The sequence below is a fragment of the Phalacrocorax carbo genome, chromosome 1, assembly GCF_963921805.1.
Source record: "Phalacrocorax carbo chromosome 1, bPhaCar2.1, whole genome shotgun sequence".
Taxonomy (NCBI): Eukaryota; Metazoa; Chordata; class Aves; order Suliformes; family Phalacrocoracidae; genus Phalacrocorax; species Phalacrocorax carbo.
Window position 1 is genome coordinate 55369438 of NC_087513.1, and position 23431 is coordinate 55392868.

Sequence of the window (23431 nt, forward strand, 5' to 3'; positions counted from 1 at the left end):
CGGGAGGCTGTGGCAGGCTAGGAAGGCAACATCTCCATTAAATCCACAAGCTTTAGTATCTAGGGATTATAAATTTTAATTCCGAGCTTTATCTTTTGGGAATATTTTGTAGGTATTCTTTGGGTAAGGATTGAGGGGTTCGAGTTGTTGCTCTCTGACAAATATTCTCCTAATGATGAGTGCGTCTTTCTGTCCTTTATTGGCTGGATGTACGCGCTCATTCTAAGACAGCAATTATTTAGTTCATTCACATGGTTTCTGCGGGGGTATCTCGTGTGCTGGCTGAAGTGATGAACTATAGAGATTTGGTATGAGTACATGCAGGAACAAAGAACTTTGGCGGTTTTGCTGTGGGAGAGAGGGCATTGATTATGCTGTCTGTGGAGCAGTACTGGCGTATTTCATGTTTGATGCTCTGGCAGTATCTGGTTCTATTTCATGTGTTTCATTTCATGTATTTTCATCTGTGGATTTGCTTCCTGTAATGAGCTGGTAAAGGGAGAGCCTGAAGGTTAGGGGAAGAGGCACTGGGAAAAAATCTTTCAGAGACAGTAATTTAAAAGGTTATTTTATGCGTGGATTTTAGTGTGGAATATTATTGCTATTAGGGGCACGCAGTTGCAGGAGAGGAATGCTACAGAAGAGACTCGAAAACAAAAAGCAGAAAAACAAATTTGCAGAAAGCTAATGCAGTGAGACTTTGCCAGTACTTGTTAATTTTGGTTGCACTAGACAAACACCAAATAAACCTTGATCCCTTGAAAAGTGATTTTCTAAAATTGCTGTTGTTGCTGTCCTATCTTTATTGTAGTAAATTTGTTATTTATTTTGCTGTAAGAGTGACCTTGCTGGATAAAGGACATCAACCAGCATTCCCTTCAGAGCAGGTGCAACAATATCTGCAGGGCTGGCTGAATCTCACAGCTTCTTGGTGCGCTTTGGATGGCTGCTGGTCTTATTGCATCTGCTTTACAGAGGAAGTTTTATGGTCTGTAGGTTCTTGTGTATGTGATAGCTTGCAGGGTGCCATTTTTAAATGTCAATTGTGGTGTCTAGAAAGCTGATGCCAGTGTAGGAGCAATCTTGGGACTGACTAGAGCAGCAGGGAAGCTGCTCATTGAATTTGCGGTTGTATTTGATGATGGGGTCCGAGGTTTTCCGCACTGTCCGCAATTCTGATAGAAATCTCATGCGTGTTTCCCATGTATGGCCTGGATTGGTGGTGTAATGTTTTTCAGACTTGGCTTGTGAAGAAAAATGGCATATCAGGGTGTTAAAGAGCTGCAGAAAGGTGATCTTTCTCTGCCCCCCACTTAGAGCTTGGCAAACAAAAGGAGATGACTAAATGCTGTCTGAAGAAGAGAGCTGGATGCTGGCTGCATGATGTAGCAGATACAAAAATTTCACATGGTTCAAAAAAAAGAAAAAAAGACTGAACGCATTGAAGAAAAATCCTTTGGAAACAAGTATGAAGACTGCAGCTGTGGGTTGGGAAGTGCCTGACCACACGATCCCTAGGTCATGGGGGTTTCTTCTTGGGCAGCATTGTGGAGCTGACAGTCTGTCTTAGGGTTTGTCTGTTCAGCACTTTCAGAGGCAGGATGCTGGTCTGACTCAGTACTGCTATTTCTCTGATCTCTTCTAGAGAAAACGAGGGGTTTTCCTTTATTTTATTCCGAGCCCCAACTAGAACGCACATAAATACGTTTTCATTTACTTTCCAGACTGCTGCGGCAGGCCCAGGCCTATGCATCAGGGCCCGAAGTGCAGCAACAGCAGCCTCCGGAACAAACCCAGTGTTCGGGGGGCCGTTTCACCCACTGCTCCCCCACGCCAAAAGGGTCCGGAGAAGCCCCTGCCTACCTGCCTCCCCCGCGGCTCCCGCAACACCCCACGGGCCATGGGGCGGCCGTTCCTCTAGGGGAAGTCGGCGCCTGCCCCGAGGCCCACCGCGGCTCCGCTTCCCCCGCTGCGGCGGGGCCTTCCCTCCCCGGCGCGGGGCCTGCCGGTCTGGGGCAGAGACCGATCCCACCGAGGCCTCGGGGGGCAGTGGGGGGCGGGCCCGCGGCGCCGCCTCCTCTCAGGAAACGGGGGCGAGAGCGGGAGCCCGGGGCGGTGGGGGGGGAACGGGACACGACACGACAACGCACGACGGGGCGCAGGGGCCCAGGGCAGCGCCCTCCCCCTCCAGGCAGCGCTGTGAGATGCCAGAGCCTTCCTCCGCGCCCGGCCCTGCTGAGGGAGCCCGCCCCGCCGACGGCTCCTCCTCCTCCTCCGCCGCCGCCGCCGCCGCCGCCGCCGCTCTGCCAGCAGCCAGTCGGGCCTGAGACCCGCGCCCGGCTGCGGGGCCTGCCCTGAGCGCCGGCGGTAGGGCGGGCAGGGGAGAGGGGAGGGAAGAAAACCACCACCACGGAAAAGCCCCGGAGAGCGAGCCCGCCGCGTCACATGAGCTGACAGGATCCCTACTCGCTCCCCTCCGCGCAACAAAGCACCGGGAGCCCCTCTGCCCGCCGCGGGACGGGACGGGGCTGCCATGGGACCCTGAGGGCCGGCCCCCACAGGTAAGCGGCGGCCGTTACGGCGGTTGGTTGCCCTCCCGCCCGCATCACCTTGCGCGCGAGGGCGCCCCCCCCCCCGCACACCTGGCGGGAGGGGCGGGGGTCTCGCCCTGACGAGGACCCCTCTCCCCTCCACCCCGCGATTGCGCTGAGGTGACTTTTTTAATCTCTTGGGTTTTGTCGTATGTCGTCTCCGCCCCCCTTCCCCCGCGTGTGTGCGGCGTTTATTCTGGGGGGGTGGGCGGGTGGGTTTATTTGATTTTAAGCGGGCCGTAACCCGAGCTCTCCCCGCGCCCCCATCCCCCCCCCCATCCCCCCCGGGGGCCCCGCTGCCCTCGCCTTCCTCAGCCGCTTTCCCCGCGTGTGAAGGAAGGGCGCCTCCACGCCGCTGCGTGGGGGGCTCCGGCGGCGGGGCGGCCTCCCCGGGGCTGCTGAGTGCGGGGGAGCACGGATGCTTCCCGCGGGCAGCCGCTCGCCCCTTGGCCTGGATTTCTGTCCGGCCGGCTGTCTGCAGCCCTCGTTAATCTCCAGGTCCTTCATATTATTTTGCTTTTATGGCGAACAGGCGGTTAATGCTATGGGGTTTTGTGCATTGCCACCCCACCCCCCCTTCTTCCCCTCCTTTGGCCCATCTTCCCCCCACACTTATGGACCAACACGTCTTGACTTTTTTGGCTCTTAAGAAGAATATTAAGGTGATCTTTGTTTTCATTAAAGCGCCATCCTGCTTATGAGTTGCCTTTCCCAAGCCAGTTTACTACTGGTGGCTGTAGGCAGCCCCTTGCCCACCCGGGACTTGCCCACCGGGGCCGTGACTGGAAGTTGTTGACAGCGACAGGGGTGAGCACATGTGCCACACGCTCCTGGAGTGAGCAGCCTCGCAGCCACCGGAGGTTTACAGCTGGAAACTCCCGGTGGAAGCCCAGGCAGCAGCGTGGTGAGACTTGCCACTGGGTAAAAAATACCCTGGCGAGGCTGGTGTCTGAGGCTTCTTCTTGTTTGGGAATTGCTCTCCCCCGGTTTTGCTGATTGTGGGTGCAGAGAGCATGGTGCTAGGAGGCGTGCTGGGGGTGTAGAGGTCAGGAGAAGTCTGTGGGTAGAAGGGGTTCCTGGGGAGGTGGGCTGGGGGTGCTGGAGGGGCTTGCAGGGAGCTGGGGTGGCACAGGGGCAGGCTGGAGGTTGGGGGAGAACATGAGTGATGGGAATGGGGGGCTGAGGACAGCCTGGGCAGGGGGCTCGGCCCCGCAAGTACTTTCCCTTCTTTGTGTGTACAGTGTGGTGCGATGCTGCTGAAGGAAATGGTTTTGTGTTAGGCTTTTTTTTTTGTCTTTTTAATTTTATTTTTGTCCCACGACCCTCTGTGCTGTGATACAAAAATAATCTGCTCCTGGGCACGGCTAGCATCTTCCTCCATATGCCAAGTGGCCGCCTGGCTTGAATCTTAATGCAGGTGCCTGTTAACCCCGGCTCTGTCCAACTGGGAGCGTCCCTGGGAAGGAGTCTTCCCCTGCGCGGTTATCTTGGCTTTGCGGGGACAGAGAAGAAACCACAGTTCCTCTCAGAGGGAGGTGCTAGGCTGGCCTTTGATTGTGTTAAGTCTCTTTAAGTCAAAATTAAACATAAGTAAAGCTATGAGGTGAGGAGAAACAAGCCACCCGCTGCCCTCTGGGTGCCTTGTGCCTATGAGGGCTGGAACAGCCCCTGCGAAACCCTTTGTGTTCGGGTGGTGGGGCAGGACTGTGGTTCAAGCAGCAGGAAACTGCACACCAGGGAAGGCCGTGGGTAGAGGGGAAGCTGAGGGCGGGTAGCACCTTCCAGCGCAGCTAATGTGTCCTGAAATGTTTTACATCTCCTCTTGCTGCAGGCTTTGGAAAGAAAGGGGGTGTGTGAATGGGGAGGTTGGGCAGATACTGATGTCGGCCCCAACTATTCGGAGACTACGAGGTAGCCTGCTTGTGCCACCCCCACCCCAGCATTTTTAAGGAGTGGCATTGGGGTCCTTGTTGGCGTTCTTCAGGGTAAACCAGATTTGCAAGTTCATGTGTATCTTCGTGCAGACTTGGACCTGGAGTTTATTTTTAATGAAAGCCAAGAAATCTTATGTAGTATGGCTTCAGTTAAAGCAGCAAATGCTCCAAAAATATGGGGCAAAACTGTGAAAGCAGGCAATACTGATTTTAATGGCTCATTTTCCCCCAGCACTTTCTTTTTCTAAGATTTCTGTCTTGACTCCCTTCCCTCTGAGGGTTATTTCTTGGTCGTGGTGGGGAATAGAAGAGAACTTGTCAATAGACTGCTCAAATTTGGCTGATTAGTGCTGAAAATATGACTGATTTTTAATGTAACTGGCTGTGTCATGAGGGCCTGGACTGGGACCCTGATGGTTTGTTTTATGTGGGCCATTAGCTGCAAAGGAAGACTAACAACTGTGGCTGACAACTTGTGTCTTCACAAAATAGGAGAAAAGGTTGGCTTTTCCCTTAGAGTGGATGGGAGGCTTGAAGTGAATGTTAGTTCATTCGTCCCTTCCCTTCAAAAAAATGTGCAGCACATTTTTGAAACTGAGTCATCAGGTACAATTTATGTCAAGTATTTTTAAGCTATTGTGAATTTGATGCACTTTGGCCACATGCTTACTGGAAATTGTAAGACAGTCTTGCTCAGATTGGCCCTGGCTGGGCTCGAAAAGGTGATGAGGGAGTTTCCTTGCTGTGGCCCTTTTAGATCCAAGCCCAGCACAAGTGCCTTAAGGGCAGGACAACTGCTGCACAATACCTTCTCTGCAGGGGTGGTGTAGGAGCAGCACAAACTATCCAGCCCCATCTTTCTGGGCAGCCTTTGCTGACAGGGGTGAGCTGGTAACAGGTGAGGTCGGAGGGAGGAAGGGTGGAATATTTTGATGCCCTGCGCTCTGGGCAAACCAGGAAGGCTCTTGTCCATTAGCCAGGCTTGCGCTGAGGGCCCTTCTGCCTCCCCCTGACAGACCAGCGTTACCTTTGGACTCTCTCTGAGCTGTGCTGCTTGAGAGGTGTAGCACAGGGATACATGGCATGTGTGGGGCAAGTTCCCTCCCCCCTAGGTCACTTTGTCATGGAAGTCATAACAGGGATGCACAGCTTCAGGAATGATTATTAGTGTCTGATGACCTGGCCAGGATTGTGTAATGACACTGAGTAAGAGATAAAAGGTTTTATATCCCATAAACTTGGTTCTCGCTTCAGGGTGAACCACAAGGCTTTTAAAAATGTCTGAGTTTGACGGCTCTCTGGTAACTGCAAATAGGTACAAACGTTAATCGCTTGAAAGAAGTCCTTAAACATAAGAACAGACACAGATGCAGGCTATAAGCAGGAAACTGAAAGAAGAGCTAATTGTTATTTTTTTGGTGTATTTTAAAAATCATGTTTAATCCTGCATATATGGTTCTGTGAGTGACCCAGCAGCTCCAGCAGCTTATTCATTTATTTAAAACAGCTTTGTAGTTCACCTTGAAAACCACTTCCTGCCATATGGTTATATTATTTCCCTATACCACGTTTTTTGCTAATTATCAAGACGGTTTGCTTTAAAATAGGTGTTTTTAATTTCAGAGCCTTGTCTGCCTCTCCTGCTTGATCCTGCCCTGGAGTCAAGAGGCTGTGTCTGTTCATTCTCCATGGCAACAGGCTGTGATTTACTTATTTCAATTTAATTAAAAAGCAGCTATCAAATTCTAGGCATCTTATATATTCCTTATATTAGAAAAATATCAGTGGACCAGGCTCCACAACAGATCTACCAAACTCAAAAATGAAATTCTCAGCCTGAGCCACTGGTTTCTTTCCCAGTCCATCCCCTTTGGAAGAGTTTAGGAGAGGGAGGAGTGCTGTGGCCTGTCCTCAGGTAGAGCGGATGGTGGCTGCTGGACTGGGGTCATGGTAGGAGTGGAGTTCTGGACTCCCATAGTGTTGCTGATAACAGCGGGGTGCTGGTTTAAACCTCAGGACTACCTGTTCAAGCCTGTTAGGTTGCCCCTCTCCTGCTGTTGTGCCGCTGTTGGGAGGTTTCAGGGCTTGACGGGTTGGCATGAACACCCCAGACCTTGCCGGGAAAGGGGAGCATGGGTTGTGTGCTCAGTGCAATGACTCCCACTTGCTGGGGCAAGCACTTTCTGCAGCAGCTACATCTGCTGAGCCGTTTTTGGGACTAGCGTGAGGTTGTGATGCAGTTGCAGGCTTGGGTGAAAAGGGCATGAGTATCGGTGGGCACAAACATCTGTACTTGCTGCAGTGAAATGCAGAAAATGGCAGTTCTGCTAGAAATGTTATTGTGTTTATCAATCTCTCCCTACGTGAGAGATTTTACAAGTCCAAATCCTTTGTGTAGGGTTTGGTTTTTTTGGTCCGTCTTGAAGCCTATCTGTTTTTTGATGCATGTGTGATATGGCTTTTGGTTTTAAGCTAGTCACAGCACAGAAGCCCACAATGCCCTGTTGGTTTAAGCATGGTATTTGTATAGGTATTTGTATGCAGGCTAGAAATGAAGGCCTTAATCCTAAATTAGTTTTCCAAGTGCTGTGGTTGTACAAATACTAGCTTGTGTTAGTCAGGGGTAAGGAAATGTACAGGTAATGACAGGTGGTGGTTGGCTAAAGAGGGGACGGTGTGAGGAAAGGATCTTGGAGGTGGATGGAGGAGCATGGTGAATTTACTAACCTACCAGTGTTAGGTTTGGTAGTAAATGGACAGAGTGGAAGTGGTGTAATACCGAGACCCCAATTCTTAATGGGATTATTTTCCCTTGAAGTAACTGTTCAGATAACTCAGCCTTTGGAGTACCTGCATGCTGGTGGTGTTTTCTTCCTGGGAGAAGCTGGGCCTGCTGAGTTCTGCAGCTAGACTCAGGTGCTGTTTCTGAGCTCTGCTAATGTGTGGAAGAAGAAAAGTTGGTAGTGCATTTTTATTAAGCCTTAAGGAGCAGTTATCATCAGAAGAGTGCCTGTACAAAACTGCACTTTTTTTTAACCCCCCTTTAGTGTCGTTATTCCTGGTGCTTTTTCAAAGTCACCGCCAGTGATTTTAACAACAGACGAGGTTCTTGCTCCTAGCCAAGCCAAAGCCAGTGAGGCTGTGACAGAGACCATTGGAGTCTCTCCTGGCTTGCTTATCTTCCTTGATTAAAATTATGTACAGAGTTTCTAGCTGCAGATTCCTGGTGATCATGCACCAACTGGGAAGACCCGGTCCTCTTTGAGTCCATGAGGTTAGCAATTAAGCATGTGTTTACTAGTAAAGTGAGCACGTTTGGTTTATAGGATGCTGAGTGGTAAATCTGAAGTCTCATGATGTTGTTCCTAATAAAAATAGAATAAAACCAAGCAAAACCTCAGAGCAAGCTTTTGTTTGTTACTGTATTTAAGCAGATACATTCAAGGAATTTATATCCAACTGGTAACATCCTTAATTCTTTATTAGTGGTTTTATTAGAGTACAGGCATGATCTGTATTCTTTAAGCATTCATTGGTTCCTTTTGCTTATCCAGCTTTGAAGTAGACCTTGCTGATATTAATTTCTGTGTAGCCTGTAACCTCATCTATAAAATGAAGGGAATACTTCATACGGGCAGCTGTGAAGTTACATTTATTGTCCGTAAATTGCTTTTAGTAATTGAGCAGAGGAGGTCAAGAGGAATAAAGACAGTGGAGTAATATGGGCTCTTTTTTTTGTGGTTTTTTTTTGTTTTGTTTTGTTTGTTTTTTTTTTTTAATCAGAAAGAACTGCATTATTTTTGTTCATCAGGTGATGTAGATGCTGATGAGGAAAGAAAAATCCTTTATCAAGAGCACCCTGAAACTAATTCTTAAGTTTGTAATGCAAACAGACATTTCTGAGCATAGTGATGAAGGCAGCCATCTTGTTTGATAATAACAGAGTCCAATTTAGAAATAGGCACAATTATTACTGGAAATCCTGTGGTATCTCTCATATTTTTCTCTGGTTTGACCTGCTCAGTTTTAGTGTCAGTCTTTACCTGCATGGCTGCCTTCATCATCCAGTTCAGAAGTGCTTTTGGTAGGTAGAGCCTAATAATAGGTAAAACTCCCTGTTTTAAGATTGTTAGCAAATATCGCTATTGCAGGCTTTTCAGCTAGGCCCCTCCTTTTGTGCTGACTGGTATACTTGTTGGGTGAAACCACAGTTTCATACGGATAAGGATGGATTTTCTTGTTGTGGCTGAATCAGTCTAATCATTTACTCCTTCTAAGAGGGGTGGTCATGCCTTGCTCGTGGCTCTGTTCCTTGCCTTGTGTCCACTCTGGTGCTAAACAGATCTAGCTTGTTCAGCTTTCAGAAAGCTGGCTTGCCCAAAAATATAAGAGTGAATAGTTTTCTCCTGGGACAGAGAGCTGAACCTGCTCACCAGGTTCAGGCTAGCATCAGAAGTGCCGCGCAGGAGGGGTGAGATTTGTTTTGCCAGCAGTGAAAGGTACGGAATGAAAGAAAGGTGGAAGTGGGCCCCCCTTTTTTGGCAGCAGTGAACTATTAGCCTGGTTCAGCTGTAATGTGAAACCTCGCCCTCAGCCTTCGTTTTCAGGTCCCTCCCTTCCCCTCCGCTCCTCTCATTCTTTCCCCGGGATATACTTGTGTGTGTCCAGATGCTGACTCCATTCCCAAGCAATATTTTCAAAAGGGGAAAGAAAGGGAAAAGGTTGAGTTTCACTGCCTCTGCAGTAAGAAACATACCGTAGTTCCTGAGAGCCCATTGCTAACAGCCAATTGCTTGAGCCTAGGAATTATTATTATTAGGCTCGTATTATTATTATTGGGCTCAAAAAATAGTAGCCATAACCCTCCCCTATGAGAGGGCAAAAGGAGACTGCCTGAGGAGATAGCTGTAGGCTGAGTTTGTGAAAGAGCTTCCACAAATGTGGTGATGGTGGCCATTTGGACTGAGGCCTCGGAGCTGGTGGGACTGGGTGGTCCCTGAGGCCTGGGATAAATGGCAAGGGCAGGAAAATGTCTGGAGAATTTTCTGCACACCCATGGTGAGCCAGGCCAGAAGTTGGGTACCATGGCACCAGGATGAGGTGTCTCCACCTCTGAACTGTGACTTGCAGTTGCTCCAGCTGCTACTGCCTAACTAATTTTCAGGCACCAGCAGAAATTGGGAAGGCCTTGTGGGACACTGCCACGGTATTGCAGAATGGTACTGTCTTGCTCTAGGGATGCGATGGAGCCTGGGGTGTGTTGAAGCTCAGGCTTCGTGGGAACTGGCCAAGGCGACCTTTGCTTCTGCTGACCAGTCTGAACAGTGTTTCTGCCTTGGCTTTGCCACTGATATATTGGTGTACCTGTATTAGCCCTTGCTGACTGTGGAGAAGGACGGATGTGTCACCTAATGAGATGTGTGCCCCAGTGTCTACTTAGCAGGGGCACGGCGCAGGTCAGAGTGTGCGTTGGGGAGACTAGATGGAGGCGTCTGTTGGCCTACAGTGATTGCTTTATGGCTAAAGGAGCAGATACTGTGTCTGTCTGGCGAATTTTATACATCATGAAGGTGAAGATGATGTCAGTGAAGAGTAGTGTGCCAGAGGCTGCAGGATGCAGTGAGCCTATGCGTGTGTGGACCAAATGAGCAGCCGTACCTGGCAGGAGGGGCAGGTTGCAATCCGTGTGGTGCGTGAATTAGAAATGTTTGTGCAGCCATTTTCAAATAAGGAAAGTAGGGAAGGATGAGGGAATTTGCTCCAACTTGAGAGTTGTTAGAGGTTTGTTTCATACTGTACTGCAGTTGGTTGGGTTTTTTTTAAGCATTTCAGCCTAAAATCTTCTTGTTGGTATGTGAAGACATTATGGCAAGAGAAGGATTATTGTAGGGTTGTGTTGCTTTGCATGAGAAGATTACACTGGGTGGCTGTTACAGTGGATTTGTGTTTCAAGGATGGAGTGAATAAAGGAAAGAACCAGTGTATTGATATTAAATAATGGTGCCACTGGATATGCTGAGCACAAAGTGTCTTTGTTTTCAAGGATATGTTTTTTTTTTTTAAATCTGACACATTTATAAGCCAGCTGCTGTATTTTTTTTTTAAAGACACATTTTTAAGAGAGGGTCAATATACAAAACGCTGTAAGTAATCTCACTGAGAAGTATGTTTTTCCTCCATCCCCTTGCATATGCGTGCAGCCTCTGGGGAAGATGTTAGTGAAGGAGCTGGATAATCGGGGTCTTCTCTGGAGCTGCCATTGTTCTGATTGATGTAGTGGGTGTTAGCTGGGGGATGTGTACAGATGCAGGGGCTGTCTGGGGTTTTGTCTCTGTAGTCTCTTTTTTTTTTTTTTTTTCTCCCTCCCCTCCCTCTACTCATTCTGGATAGAGATATGTATCCTGGCACTTTTGTCTTCCACCTACATCTTTTTCTCATCTCCTGTAAATACTTGCTGATTTTTTGTTGTTGTTGTTCTTCTGGCAAATCTTCAATTGTGCTTGTAATGGGTAACTCTCCTCCTGTGCTGCTTAACCTGGCTCAGGATGATGGGTGTTCCTGTAAGCCAGTCTTTTCCTGGATCTCTTAGCTGAATTTTCATGCAATCTGCCCAGTCAGGGGCCTTCTGTGCTGTTATGTTGGTCGCTCTAGCAAAGATCCAGGTGTTGTAGCTGACTCTAGCAATGCTCCAGCTGCCCTGTGGAGTGCGAAGGAGTGCAGTGAAGAAGCAGCTTCCAGGGCCCTGTTTGTCCTCAGACTGGAAATGCCGAGGGCACGTTAGAGTTCCCATGTAGGGGTACAATAATTAAATAGTGCTGGGGGGAGATGGGGGAGGTGAGCATGTGATGGTCACTTCAGATAGATTAACAAAGAGGGGATATTATGGTGCCAGTAGAAGACATCCTTCTGTGGAAGTTCCTAGCCAGGAAATATTTTAAAAAGCTGTCCCAGAGAGCGAGAGGAAAGCCTGATATGTCTGTGCTATAATTAATTGCCCAGATACCACTGGAGGAGCAGTTTGGAGAAGGGAACTCATATGTGAGCCGGGTGTGGTGTAGAGAGGGAAATGGGAATTTCCTGACTTTTGTTTGCAAAGCTCAAGCGTAGAAGGAACTTTAGACATAATGGGGGGAAAGAAGGATTGAAATTAAGAGGTAGTTCTTTTTTTTAATTTTTTTTTTTATTTTACTCTGTGCTCCTGGCTAGTGTTAGTCGAACATCAGTTGAAGCAGTACAGAGCATGCTTGGGAACTGGAGACATTAAGCAGAAAGAGAGAGTGAATCTGATTAGCTCTGCTTTTCGTGCATTAAGCAGAAAGATGGGCTGAAATGTGATTGCAAACAGATAATAGCAGCAGGCTCCTGAGGCACCACCACGACCCAGCATATGGGGTGATGGATCTAACCATGCCATAGAACTGTTTCTTGTAATAGAAGCTGCTTGTTTTTATGTTGCGGTTTCTGTTGTACTTTCTAATTATCCTATTCATTGCTGTCTGCCATTTTGAGCCTGGCCAGGCGGGATGGCTCAGCCCCCTGGAATGTGTGCCCTGCTGAGCACTTCTGCCCTGAATAGTAACCGTAGCTCTGGTAGCCAAACGGTGGGAGGGAAGAGGTGCCAAGGCTTGAGAGTCCTAGCTATTTTCCCCCTTATTTCCAAGAATAATGGAAGTAACAGCTGCTGCTTTTGCCATGCTGTGAAAGATGAGTGCTGGTGTTGATTGTAAAGCTCTTAACTTCCCTCTGAGAGTGCAAGTATTGGGGTTTGCCAGGAGAAGGTTCCTAGTGACCAGAAAAAAAGGGCGTCTATCAGGACTACTTATAAATAATGAATAAAAGCTGGCTTTGCTATACCAGCCGCTTTCTCAGCGCAGTAGCAGAGATCCCAGAGCCACTTGCAGTCTGTGGCCTCTCTTCCACATGGAGCAAATGCAGCAGAGAAAACAAGCTGGCAGAGGCTCAGCCAGTGCAGGCTGGGATTGGCACTGCCGATAGAGCATCCAACATACCTGTGTGCTGCTGGGGGAGTTTTCTGTGTCGATGTGGTGATTCCTTCCTAGAAACTCACTGCTCTCCTTTCTCTCCACCTGAGGTTTTCATTGATGGAAAGCCTAAATAACCATTTCCAGAACTGGTGTGGACTGGCGGAATGCAAAGGGAGTGGGAAGTGCAGAGCTCTCCTTAAAATGTCTGAACAAAGCAGAGTAGTAAGAAGCTCACGCGTGTGTGTATGTGTATTTTAAGGCCAGAAGGGGCGGGTCAGACTAGTGTTTCCGTGACCTTTTCTCAACTGTGTCTTGCCTTTCCTGCCTGCTGCCTATCCTTGCCTGTCAGGGGACTTCCACTTCCTTCCCACTGACCTGCAGGGCTGCAGGCAGTCTCCCTGCCCTTGCGGCAGCTCCCAGCTCTGGCTGTGAGCCCAAGCTAATAATCCCGACAGATTTTACTGGCCTGTCCTCTGCTCCGTGCCTTGCTGTAGGGGAGACGATGTGTGAGGTTGTGGTTTGCATGACTTTCGGCATCATGCTGGCCCTGGGATTCCACCCGGCGGCATCTGTGTGAAACCCAAACCTCGTAATAAGCACTGGCTGAGCCTCTGGTAGAGCCTGGCTTTGCGCAGCGAGGCCTCTTGCTTCTCTACCTGCAGGTGACCAGCCAGCACAGATGTCATCCAAACACACCTTCTGATTGTCTCTGGCTGTCCAGATGATTGCCAGCAGTATGGGGTTTGGGTGGAAGTAGGAGGTGTTGATAGCCAGGAAAGGAAAAATTCATCAGGTACCAGAGAGGGTAATGAAGATCTCCTCTCACCACTCTCCCCATGCATCAGAGCACACTTAAAAAAAATAGAGTGTTCATCTTTGACCCCCATTAATGGCTGGCTTGGTCTGTGTAAGAGTTTTATGAGTCTGCTGCTGCTCCCACAGAGTTTAATTATTTAGAGCATGAGGTGGAGGTTTGTGCTTTCACTGCTGATGGTCCAGGGTTCAGGCCCTCCTGACGGGCCGGGGGAATTGGTTACAAAGGCAGTCTGGCTGGGTATGCAACCGCTTGCTCTGAGGAGCCTAAGGGAGGCATGAGCTGCTGCTATGCAGTCCTTGTCAGGACTGGGAGCATATCCTTCTCTCATTGTGTGAGCTCATGTGACCACGTTGTGTTGAATTCAAGGTCTGTGTCCTTATCTTCAGGGTACTTAACGGTCCAGACCTGAGATGCCTTAAATGACTACCTGAAGCTGCCAGGCAGGAATGCTTGTGGCAGATCCTGCTTGTTGCTGAACCTAGGGCCTCCCAGTCAGCGGTTGAGGGTTTTTAAGGGCTGGTGTAAGATAATTGGTGGTGATACCCAATTTATTGGACCTGGGCTACATGCCCTTCCTGTTCCCTGAGGTGGCATGCCTTTGCCTGCCTTCTTTCTGCTAACAGCCCCCCCCCCGTTTTCCCCAGCTTCTGCTCCACACTGTAACAACTACTTTTCCTACAGTAAGATTCCATCTTCAGCATGCTGCTCCCTTCCCTTCGCAGTACATCAGCTTGTTCTTGCCTTCCCTGCTTTTCCTCATCCAGCTCTTCTCTGCTGCTAATCCTCCCAAGACTTGGGAACACAGAACAGATGTAAGGAACAACAAGGTGACTGACTGATGTGCCCAGAGACCTTTGTGCAGCTCGCATTCCCAAACAGGCAGCCAGCCAGCTAGACCAGTATTATTTCCCAGCTGTCCTGCTGATCATTCAGACATGTTTTGACTTACAGTAGGAAGGTGTCCGGTTCCAGGTCAGTTGGCTAGGATGTGGGCTGGACTGACACATCAGCTGGCCCACTGGAAGGGTCATGCTGACAGTGCTGGCCTTCTGGCCACCACTGGAACAGGTCAATTCCCTCTGGGGGGTTGTGCCACCTCTTACGTTGGCGGGTCCTGAGGGCTTGTAGGGCTCATCAGTGCTGAAATGAAACAGGAGCAACTGGTTGGTGCAAGACTGTAAATGGAGGCTTGTTTCAGAGCAAAAATGGCTGATATTGGTGAATCTGGGTTTGACTGATAGCAAAATGAACTTATGGGCAGACTGGGAAGCCTTGTTTAATGTGGAAGGTTCACACCATATTTTTCATACCATGCCTGTCGATAATGAAAATGCCCATCACAGCAGACACCAAGCTAGTTGCTCACCTGGTGTGTTGCTGCTTCTGAAGGCTGAGCTTGGTGTGCATGCTGGGGCTTACTTTTGTACTCTGCCTGCTGCCATTTCTTACCCCCTGAGCTCAGGGACCACTTGAACCATCACCTTCTTGCATCTGCTCTCCTGCCATCTTCTCATACATGCCTGATCTCCTGTTTTCTGCTGTAGCAAGGCCTGTGTGGGCTCTTGGTTGCATGCCAATGGGCTCTTTATGCTATCCCTATTTACCCTGGTTTATGCTTTCCCACTCCTTTCCCTATTCCTGTTTAATTTCCTTTGGTATGGGACTAATGTTCTGGGTTGTGTTGGGAAAATGGGTTCAGCTGAGATGGCAGAAAGAGGGTGGAGGGGAAGAAGGAGCTTACACTGGTAGATATGAGTTTCTGCCATCAACTCAGTGTTTAATCTGTTGATTGTTATGGACCTAGCTAAATCAGCTGGATCTGCTAGACAAATGCCAGGTACTCTGTGTCCTGCGTCCAAATTCTACTCTGTTTTTCTTTTTTTTTTTTTTTCCTGAAAATTAATAGGATTCTGCCCATTGATGATTAAAACGTCGCCTGGAGTTTTGGAATGGATCAGATGCGTCAATCAAATGTTACCACATTGCATCCAAAGAGAGGAATGCCATCCACCTGGGGGTAGGGTCTCTTTTTCTTTGCCCCCATAAGTGTGTAGAGTTATTGGAAACCTTTCTGGTTTTTTAAATGCAAGAAATTTTAATAGAAAGTACTAGTTTTCAAAATTAATAACTTTATTGTGTGAAAATTTGACTTTCTGCTTTTTTTTTTTATTGGTATGGAGCAATGTTGTGCCTCTTTGTATTCAAAATGTTATTAATAATCTTGAGGCTTTGCATGGCTTTGGTAAAGAAAACATTTCAGTAACTACTTCAAATATTTTGGGATGGAAATTTGGTGTTTTAAATGAAAAGTAAATCTATTCTGATTACTAAGAAAGATGAAAATAATTTAACTTTTTTCAGAAATGTCAAAGTTTAGGTCATTTGTCCCAGTTCTAGAAATTAATGTAAAACAGACTAATACCCTTGCATAAACTGTTCCCTTTATGACAGGGGAGAGGAAGCAAATAGATCAGTAGGAAGCCACATCTCTCTGTGTGCTGCTTACAGATATTTGGCTGCTGTGGCAGCAGGTATATAGCATGAGGCCTGGAATGAAATAAAAGGTCAGAGAGAATGTGAATCCAGAGCCTTGCATAGGCTTAAAGCACAGGTTGCAGCCTGAGTGGCAAACTGAAGTGGCTTTTTGGCTCCCTTCCACTTGCTCGTGTACAGCTACCCATTATCCTCTTGCTGGTATGCCACTTGGCTGTTTCAGCAGAGAGGGTGCAGAGACAAAACACTTATCTGGCTCTCAGAAGTGGGATGGACTTTCCAGGTGTTGTGGTTTAACCCCAGCCAGCAACTAAGCCCCACACAGCGACTCACGCACTCACTCCCCCTGTGTGGGATGGGGAGAGAATCAAAAGTGTAAAAGTGAGAAAAATCATGGGTTGACGTTAAAGGCAGTTTAATAAGTAAAGCAAAAGCCACATGCGCAAGCAAAGCAAAACAAGGAATTCATTCACACCTTCCCATCGGCAGGCAGGTGTTCAGCCATCTCCAGGACTCCATCACACATAACGGTTACTTGGGAAGACAAACACCATCGCTCCGAATGTCCCCCCTTCCTTCTTCTTCCCCCAGCTTCATATGCTGAGCATGATGTAATATGGTATGGAATATCCTTTGATCAGCTGAGGTCAGCTGTCCCAGCTGTGTCCCCTCCCAGCTTCTTGTGCACCCCCAGCCTACAGGCTGGTGGGGTGGTGTGAGAAGCAGAAAAGGCCTTGACTCTGTGTAAGCCCTGCTCAGCAATAACAAAAATATCCCTGTATTATCAACGCTGTTTTCAGCACAAATCCAAAACCTAGCATCATACTAGCTACTATGGAAAAAATTAACTCTGTCCCAGCCAAAAACAGCACACCAGGTCAGGCATAAGAAGATGTGTCAGAAGGTTTGTGTCCAGAAATAATGCTGTTCCAGTGTTGCTCACTCAAAATCTGAAATGCCTTATGCTTCATGTTCATTTCCTGTTCTTGTTAAAATTGCTTTTGCTTTAGAAATGAAGGGTCTTAAAGCTGAGGGGTTTGACAGAGCGTGCTGCAGAATGATTCTTTTCTCCTCAGTATGTAAGTTTCCTGAACGAATGATTTTGAAGTAAAGTAATATTTCCCTGTAGAGCCTGCCTCTGTTAAGTCTTTAGACTGTCACAGCAACAGCGAGACTACTAGTGCTATATTAATAATTTATGTGTCCCTCATTTTGGACCTCTGTCAGTCATTTCAGCCTCGATAGGCTGGGAGAGATGAGAAAAGCACGTATATGTTTTGCTGCTGTTCTCTTTGCATATCTTCTCAGGGTAGGCAAAGGATTTTGGTCTCCAGAAAATGTCTATCTGGAACCTTTTAGCAGTGCTAAATTTACAGAAATAATACCAGAAAATAGCATAACGGTGTCTCATTTCAGTCAGCTCTTCATAGGGTTGCATTGCTTTCATTGGATGTTTGCAACAAGTGTGGTTCAGATGTTCGTGAGCTTTGCCTGGTTGCAGTAGGTGAGGGAGAGGTGAACGTTTTATGGGTCCCTCTGTGGGCTGATCCCAGCCAGGGTTTTGCTGTGTGTGTATAATCAACCCCAAATGTTTCTGTGCTGCTGCAGCTGCACATAGCTTCCTTCAAAACTGGGCTTCGTGTCCTCAATTCTCTCCCTTGCCCTCCTCCAAAGGGAGAGAGGTGGTGAGGTAGTTTGTGTGTTTCCCGAGTAGGTCTTGCTTGAAGTGAGGAGCAGAAGATGCTCTGAGCCAAATGAAAATGGGTCTTCAGAAATGAGGCTGATGAGAGGGCGTCACCAGAGAATTCAGCTGGTTTAAACACTAAGTATTAGTGAATTGTGGAGTTAACTGTTGGAGACCTGCGCTTGGTGTTAGCAATCACCTGAACACCTTCCAGCTTGGCTGCCTACTAGGTGGTACTTCAAATCGTGTTGGAAGCACAGCACTGTGTTTTGGGGAGTTTTGAAGAGCTGCTGGTATAGCGTGCATGAACTAGTTGATGTGTTTCAGCAAGTCTGTGTTCTTGCAGACAGGTACTGAACAGTTTGAGTCAGATTGGTCTACTCTGAGTGTTATTTAGCAAGCAGGTAAATAGTTTGCAGGAAGTTGGAGAGCTAGCTCCCATCTGTTACTGTGTCCAAAGTGGTTGATTCACCCCGGGCAATGGGAGACCCGGAAGTTCTGTGCTGCTGGGTTATGGATTGTTGGATGGGACTGTCTAGGAGAGGAGAATGTTCTGTGGAGGGTTTAATCTGTATCTTAAACCTGAAATAGCTTTACTGAGGAAAGGCAGATTTCTAGAATAATTGTTGGGGGAAAGCTAATGTTTCTTTAAAACTGGATTACATTGTTTCGAATTCTGGTTTTGAACATCTTGGCTTGGAAAAAAGTTTGGCTCAAAAATTGCTCTATGTGTGCAGAAGGATCTGCAGGAAGATTAATGGGTAAGAAGAAAATTGGTCTAATTGTTTTGTGTTGCACTCATTAAAACATCTTTGCATATGAGAATGAATTTTTTTTTGCCATGGTTTGTACCTTTATAGTTCAAACATACTCTCTTCCTGGATTCTCTGTTTTGTTAAGTCTCCCTGAAAGCTTGCATGTACGGGTTTGAAGAAAACAAAGTGTAACTGAGTTAAGATTTCTTGAACTTGAATTTTAGTGCTTAAATTGCATAGTCAAATGGCTTGGCTGCTGGTGAATGGTTATTGTTTCTTTCTGAACTAAGATGCCTTGTTGGACTTCAGATGTCTTGGTGAGAATTTTTTTTCTTTTTCTCTTTTTTTGGACTGATAATGACTAGAGCCTTACTCCTGGCTCTGTACTTGTGTGCTTTGTCTAATATACACGTCCATTTGTAACAAAAGACTTTTTGCAAAGCAGCACTGATTTCTTCTGCAAAACAGAGAGAATTGGGAAGCTGAGTTGGAAGACTCTTTCCTCTTTTTTCTTTTTTTCCCCCACCTCTCCCTCCTCTTTACAAGAAGTTACTTTAAATAGGGAGCTGTTCAGCAGGTTGCAACCGGAATTCTATAATAAGATCTCTGTTCACTCTCCCTACTTTTTCACATGCAAAGTTGTGGCTGTAATTATATGACAGCTGCCCTCTTGGCTGACATGCAGCAGATTGAACTGGGGATCTCCAGAGCTAAAAGTGTGAGCTGCTACTCTATGAGCTAAAGCTCTGTAGCTGGAGGCTGTAATGATCTATATCCTTCATGACTCAGTGTAGAAGGGAGCTGCAAAAAGCACTTGCTGAGTTATGGTGCATACACTGTGTACATGGTTTCTTGCCGGGTGTACTGCAAGCTTTCTTTGAATGGTTTGTGATAATTGTACAAACTGTTGTCAACTCATGGGTGCTTTAAAATTACACTCCATTTTGAAGCCTTTCTACCTTAAATAAAATAACTTTGCTGGCCTGTTAGTCAGGCACAGATGTTTGTTACTGTATGTGTATGTTGTACTGAGCATGAGGGACCCTGATGTTACTGAAGTCCTTCAACTCTAACGCAATGCCAGTAATTGTTACCAATACTAAATGCAATATGAAAAATTCTACAGCACTGGTGATGTTCAGACAAATTTGCCTTTATGCTTTGCCATTACAGTAGGTTTTTCATAGATGGCACCATGGCAGCTTTGTAAAAGCAAAGGAAAGAGAAGCTGGAATTGTTGGAACCTCTCCTGGTTTCCTAAGGACCAGGAAAACCTGAGCAGTGCCAAAGTTTGTCAGGCTGAGGAAAAATGAAGGGAAGCAGAACCATATGGAGCTTCATGAGTAGTGTCAGCCGTGGGTAGCTTCTGCAACCAGTGTTGTGGGAGAGGGGGAAGTGTGTTACAAGTTGCGACACTAATTTTGAACTTTGTGATGTTCTTAACACCTCCTTTCCCCCATCCCCAACCAAAAAAAAGGAGGAAAAAACCAAAAAGGGAGATAGGCGTCTGCTAGCTTTAAATGGGGCAAAATATGCGTTCTTGTCAATCTGCACAGTTCAAAAGCAAACTGATCTTTCCCCCATTCAAAAAATATTAAAAGGACACATTTAAAGGAGGCAAATAAAGTCAAAACTGAGACAGTCTTTCAGACCTAAACCACTAAGTTAGTGCCAGCCCAGTGTGTCAGAAACTTACTTGATACCATATGTATATTATTAACAGGGACGTTCTCTGCTGTAAATTAAAATAATTTCTATATATGTTAGGTCATGTCCAGTTACACAAGTCTGACCATACTATATCATGGTTTAGTTAACGCCCTCCACCTGAGTTGCATCCTCCACTGCCTTTCTTTGTATGAATTCATGCACATGGTTAGTAAAAAGATACCTATAGCACGGCCTAAGAAATTCCTATTTCCTCACCTCCCGCCTCACATTCCTGTCCTCTACCACCACTATCCATTGGTAGGACCGTGGTGTAAAATACATCAGTGTCCTGATGTGGGTCAAAAACCCAATCCCTCCAAATATGTGAGAAGACCAAGGCTGCAGTGATCTAGTCCGCGGTGCTGCCTTTCAAAGCACATGTTGGCAGAACTGGGGAGGAGATGTTGCAGGAGGGGCAGAGGGAATTTCTTAAGTTGGTGTTACTCCTGAAAGAGGCATCTTATGGGACTGGCCCCATCAGACTGTCTCACCAGTTCTGGGGCTCAATTCTCTACCGCCTGCCCCATCACTCCTTACAGAAACAGTGGGATAAGGCTTCCCCTGCTTCCCGTGGGAGCCTGTTCTACAGCCTAATAGACTTCACTGTCAGGAAACATTTCTTGATTACGCTTTAATCATGGGTGTCAAACTCCTGGTCCCTGGGATGACCTTAGCCTGCATCAATCCAAGTGCCTTCGTTGCACGTGCTGCCTAGAGCCTGCCCCCACTTCTCCTCTGGTATTTATTGCAGCCCTGTTTCAGCTGCAGGCAGCTGTACCTTGGCTCATACTCCACTGTCCATAGCGCTGCTGTTGGAAGCAGAAGTACGGAGCCGGAAGCCCACATCAAGTTGTGATGTGAGACAGGCTAGTTGCTTGGAGTAGATTTTCAAGAATCCAGGCTGGCAAGTGAGCAGATACAAGCTGAAGCAGCATTTGTGTGCGTGTCTACCTTGGATAGAGCCAAGTCCGAGGAATCTGTTACAGTGCAGCTATCTCCTGACCTAATTACATTGCTGTCAAACTCTGGAGTGCGGGTAAGGCTCCAGTGTATTCCTACAATGGGCTGAAATCAGGTCTCTCAATTTCTTTTATGTGGCAGAGTTTGGGCCACCTATGTTGAAGCGGGTAGGGAAAGCAACCCAGCCAAGCTGTTTGTCTGTGAGGCTGTGGAAATACCAACCATGAGGCTCTGCAGTGAAGACTCTCCGTGCAGTGTATCCAGTCTGGCAGGTGTGGGGAAAGAGTCTGCCTAGCTCTGTTCAAGGGATGGCTCTCTCCCATGGTTGATGGCAGTTACTGCCAGGTTGTGGTGTCTGGCTGAGAGGATGAATGGGTTTCCTGGGAAGAGGAGCATGTACCCACTGTGTCGCAGCCCTGGTATGGAGTAATAGTCTGGGTGCACTAGAAGACTTCCCGCTCCCACCCCAGCACGTAGCTGTTGTTTTGCATGTGTGGACTTCTCATAAGCATTTGCTGTCTTCCAAGTCTCTTCTCTTTGTTGTTGCTTGCTGAACCCCCTCCATTCCTTGGATTCCCTTTCCAAGGTAGGATGAGTTGAGCATGTTTCAGTGCTGCAGAGGTGATTATATCTTTGACTTGTGTCATATCATTATGAAATAAGTGCTATTTTCTGGTCTGTTCCTAGTAGAGTCAGACATCTTGTTTACTCTCCTATCTGCTTCTGTGATGTTGGTAGACCTCATTATGTGATGCCTTTTTTCAGAATGGATGTAATCACTCTGGAACCAGACAGTGTATGAACTGTTCAGATAACGACCTGTTAAGTTGTTCACGGCTGGAATGGTTGTGACACCAGAGGTCTGAAGTAGCTTCCTTAATGTTTCTCCTGCCCCCCTGCGCCCAGGGTGGATCCCTCTACATTCCCATCCTACCTCTATGTAATCAAATTTATGTCCCGGCTCCCTTCTGCTCCTCTGCTCTGTGAGGGAGTTATTTCTGTGTTGTCCCTGCACAGTTCCCACTCGTCAGCTTCCGTGGGTTCTCATCCTCTTCCTTGTTCCTCAGAGGTCCTTGTTCACCTTTCACTGGTGCTTTACCATTGTTGGCTCTCCTGCATAGCTCTGTCTTTCCTGACTGTACTGCCTGCTTCACAAGGGAGAGCTTTTTGCTTTCCCCCATTCCAATGGGAGAAATAAAACTTACGTCTCATCTAAAGGTGCATAAAACATGGCCATGCTGTCACCAGATTTTTTACTTTTTTACATCATTTGGCTCAGGTCATCTCTTTCCAGTTAGCCATGCAGGAAGTATCCTTTTTCCCTTATCTTTGTTTTCACGGGGTTTGCATGCAGCGTCTTGCTTTCCTTGGGCTAAGTGCCATGCCCGTTGAATCCAAGGGTGTAGTTTTATGAGTGGTGTTTTCAGCAGCCCCTGCTGCTGCTCCAGTGCTGCTTGTTCAGCTGTGCCAGTGCAGCTGAACGTGCTGCTGCACACTGAACTGGATCAGGGAATTGAGCTGGATTAAAGTAGCCAGGGTGGAGAGGAAAGCTGCTTAACCCAGCGATTTGTCCAAAGAAATACTTGAGAAACCACAGTCTAAGGGCACTTTGACTTGATAGCCTTTTGACTAACAACCCCTGGTATAGAAATCCCTTGTTTAAATGTAGAGTTGCAGCCTCCCACCCTTCAAACCCTCCTCCCAAACTAGTAGCACCAGCAGCCACCTGCTTCAGGCATAGAGCAGCTGTTGCAGGTTAAGATGCGCTGTGCAGCTGCTCTGAGAAGCATGGGCCATGATGCCATTCGCAAGGGTCGAAGACCCCCTGGAGTAAAAATGGACACGTGTCAAAGAGTGTGCAAAATCCTGCTTGTTGTGCAATATCTCAGACTTAGAAAAAGCTTGTAGCTTATTGTAATTGCTGGTCTGGTTTTACCCTGAGCCTTATTAATGTTCCACTATGTTGCTGTGCCACGAAGTTTCTGGGAAATACAGCATACCTCTGGATGCCGTCTTGAAACTTTGAAAACACTTGTCCCTGCCCTGCTCTGCAGGACATGTTTAACCTGCCTCATCCCTCCCAAGCCTCTTGAGTGGAGCCCTGTCTGGTGGTTCTGCTCCTGCTCCTCCACTCGGCTTTCACGCACCCTTCTCTGCCTTATTGGTTTGTGTGCTCCCAACTTCATGCTGTCCTGGGTTTAATTTTTGTTTAAGATCTTCGTTCCTTTAATGACAGCAGGAACCGAAGGCTGTTCTCTGTGGGGGCTGTGGTGTGCGGCTGTGCTTGAGGTAATGAGACTTGATGAAAACCTCTTGTTACTGTGGCAAGATTTCTTCTTTCTCTGTGTTTAAGGGGGGGGGCCACTGGGGGGAGAAATAAAAAGTGACAGACCCTGCTGGGTATGTTAATATATTTTTAATGTCTTGCATGTGGCTAGCTGAAGACTTATTTGTCCAGCCTGAGAGAAAAGTGGAGCAGCGTGTTATTCTTCTGCACCTTTG

At 47.3% G+C, this 23431-nt stretch overlaps 1 protein-coding gene across 4 annotated transcripts in view; it reads left to right on the plus strand.

Moving 5' to 3' along the window:
• Window positions 1-2140: 2140 nt before the first annotated feature.
• The window catches only part of TCF20 (transcription factor 20), a 135112-nt gene continuing 113821 nt past the window's right edge, over window positions 2141-23431 (plus strand). For 2 of the 4 annotated variants that reach the window (XM_064453249.1, XM_064453273.1), the window contains exons 1-2: window positions 2141-2561; window positions 15234-15344. The gene's annotated coding sequence lies outside the window, so the exon portion shown is untranslated. The remainder of the gene's footprint in view (window positions 2562-15233; window positions 15345-23431) is intronic. The other 2 variants (XM_064453277.1, XM_064453268.1) reach the window with 2 other exon arrangements.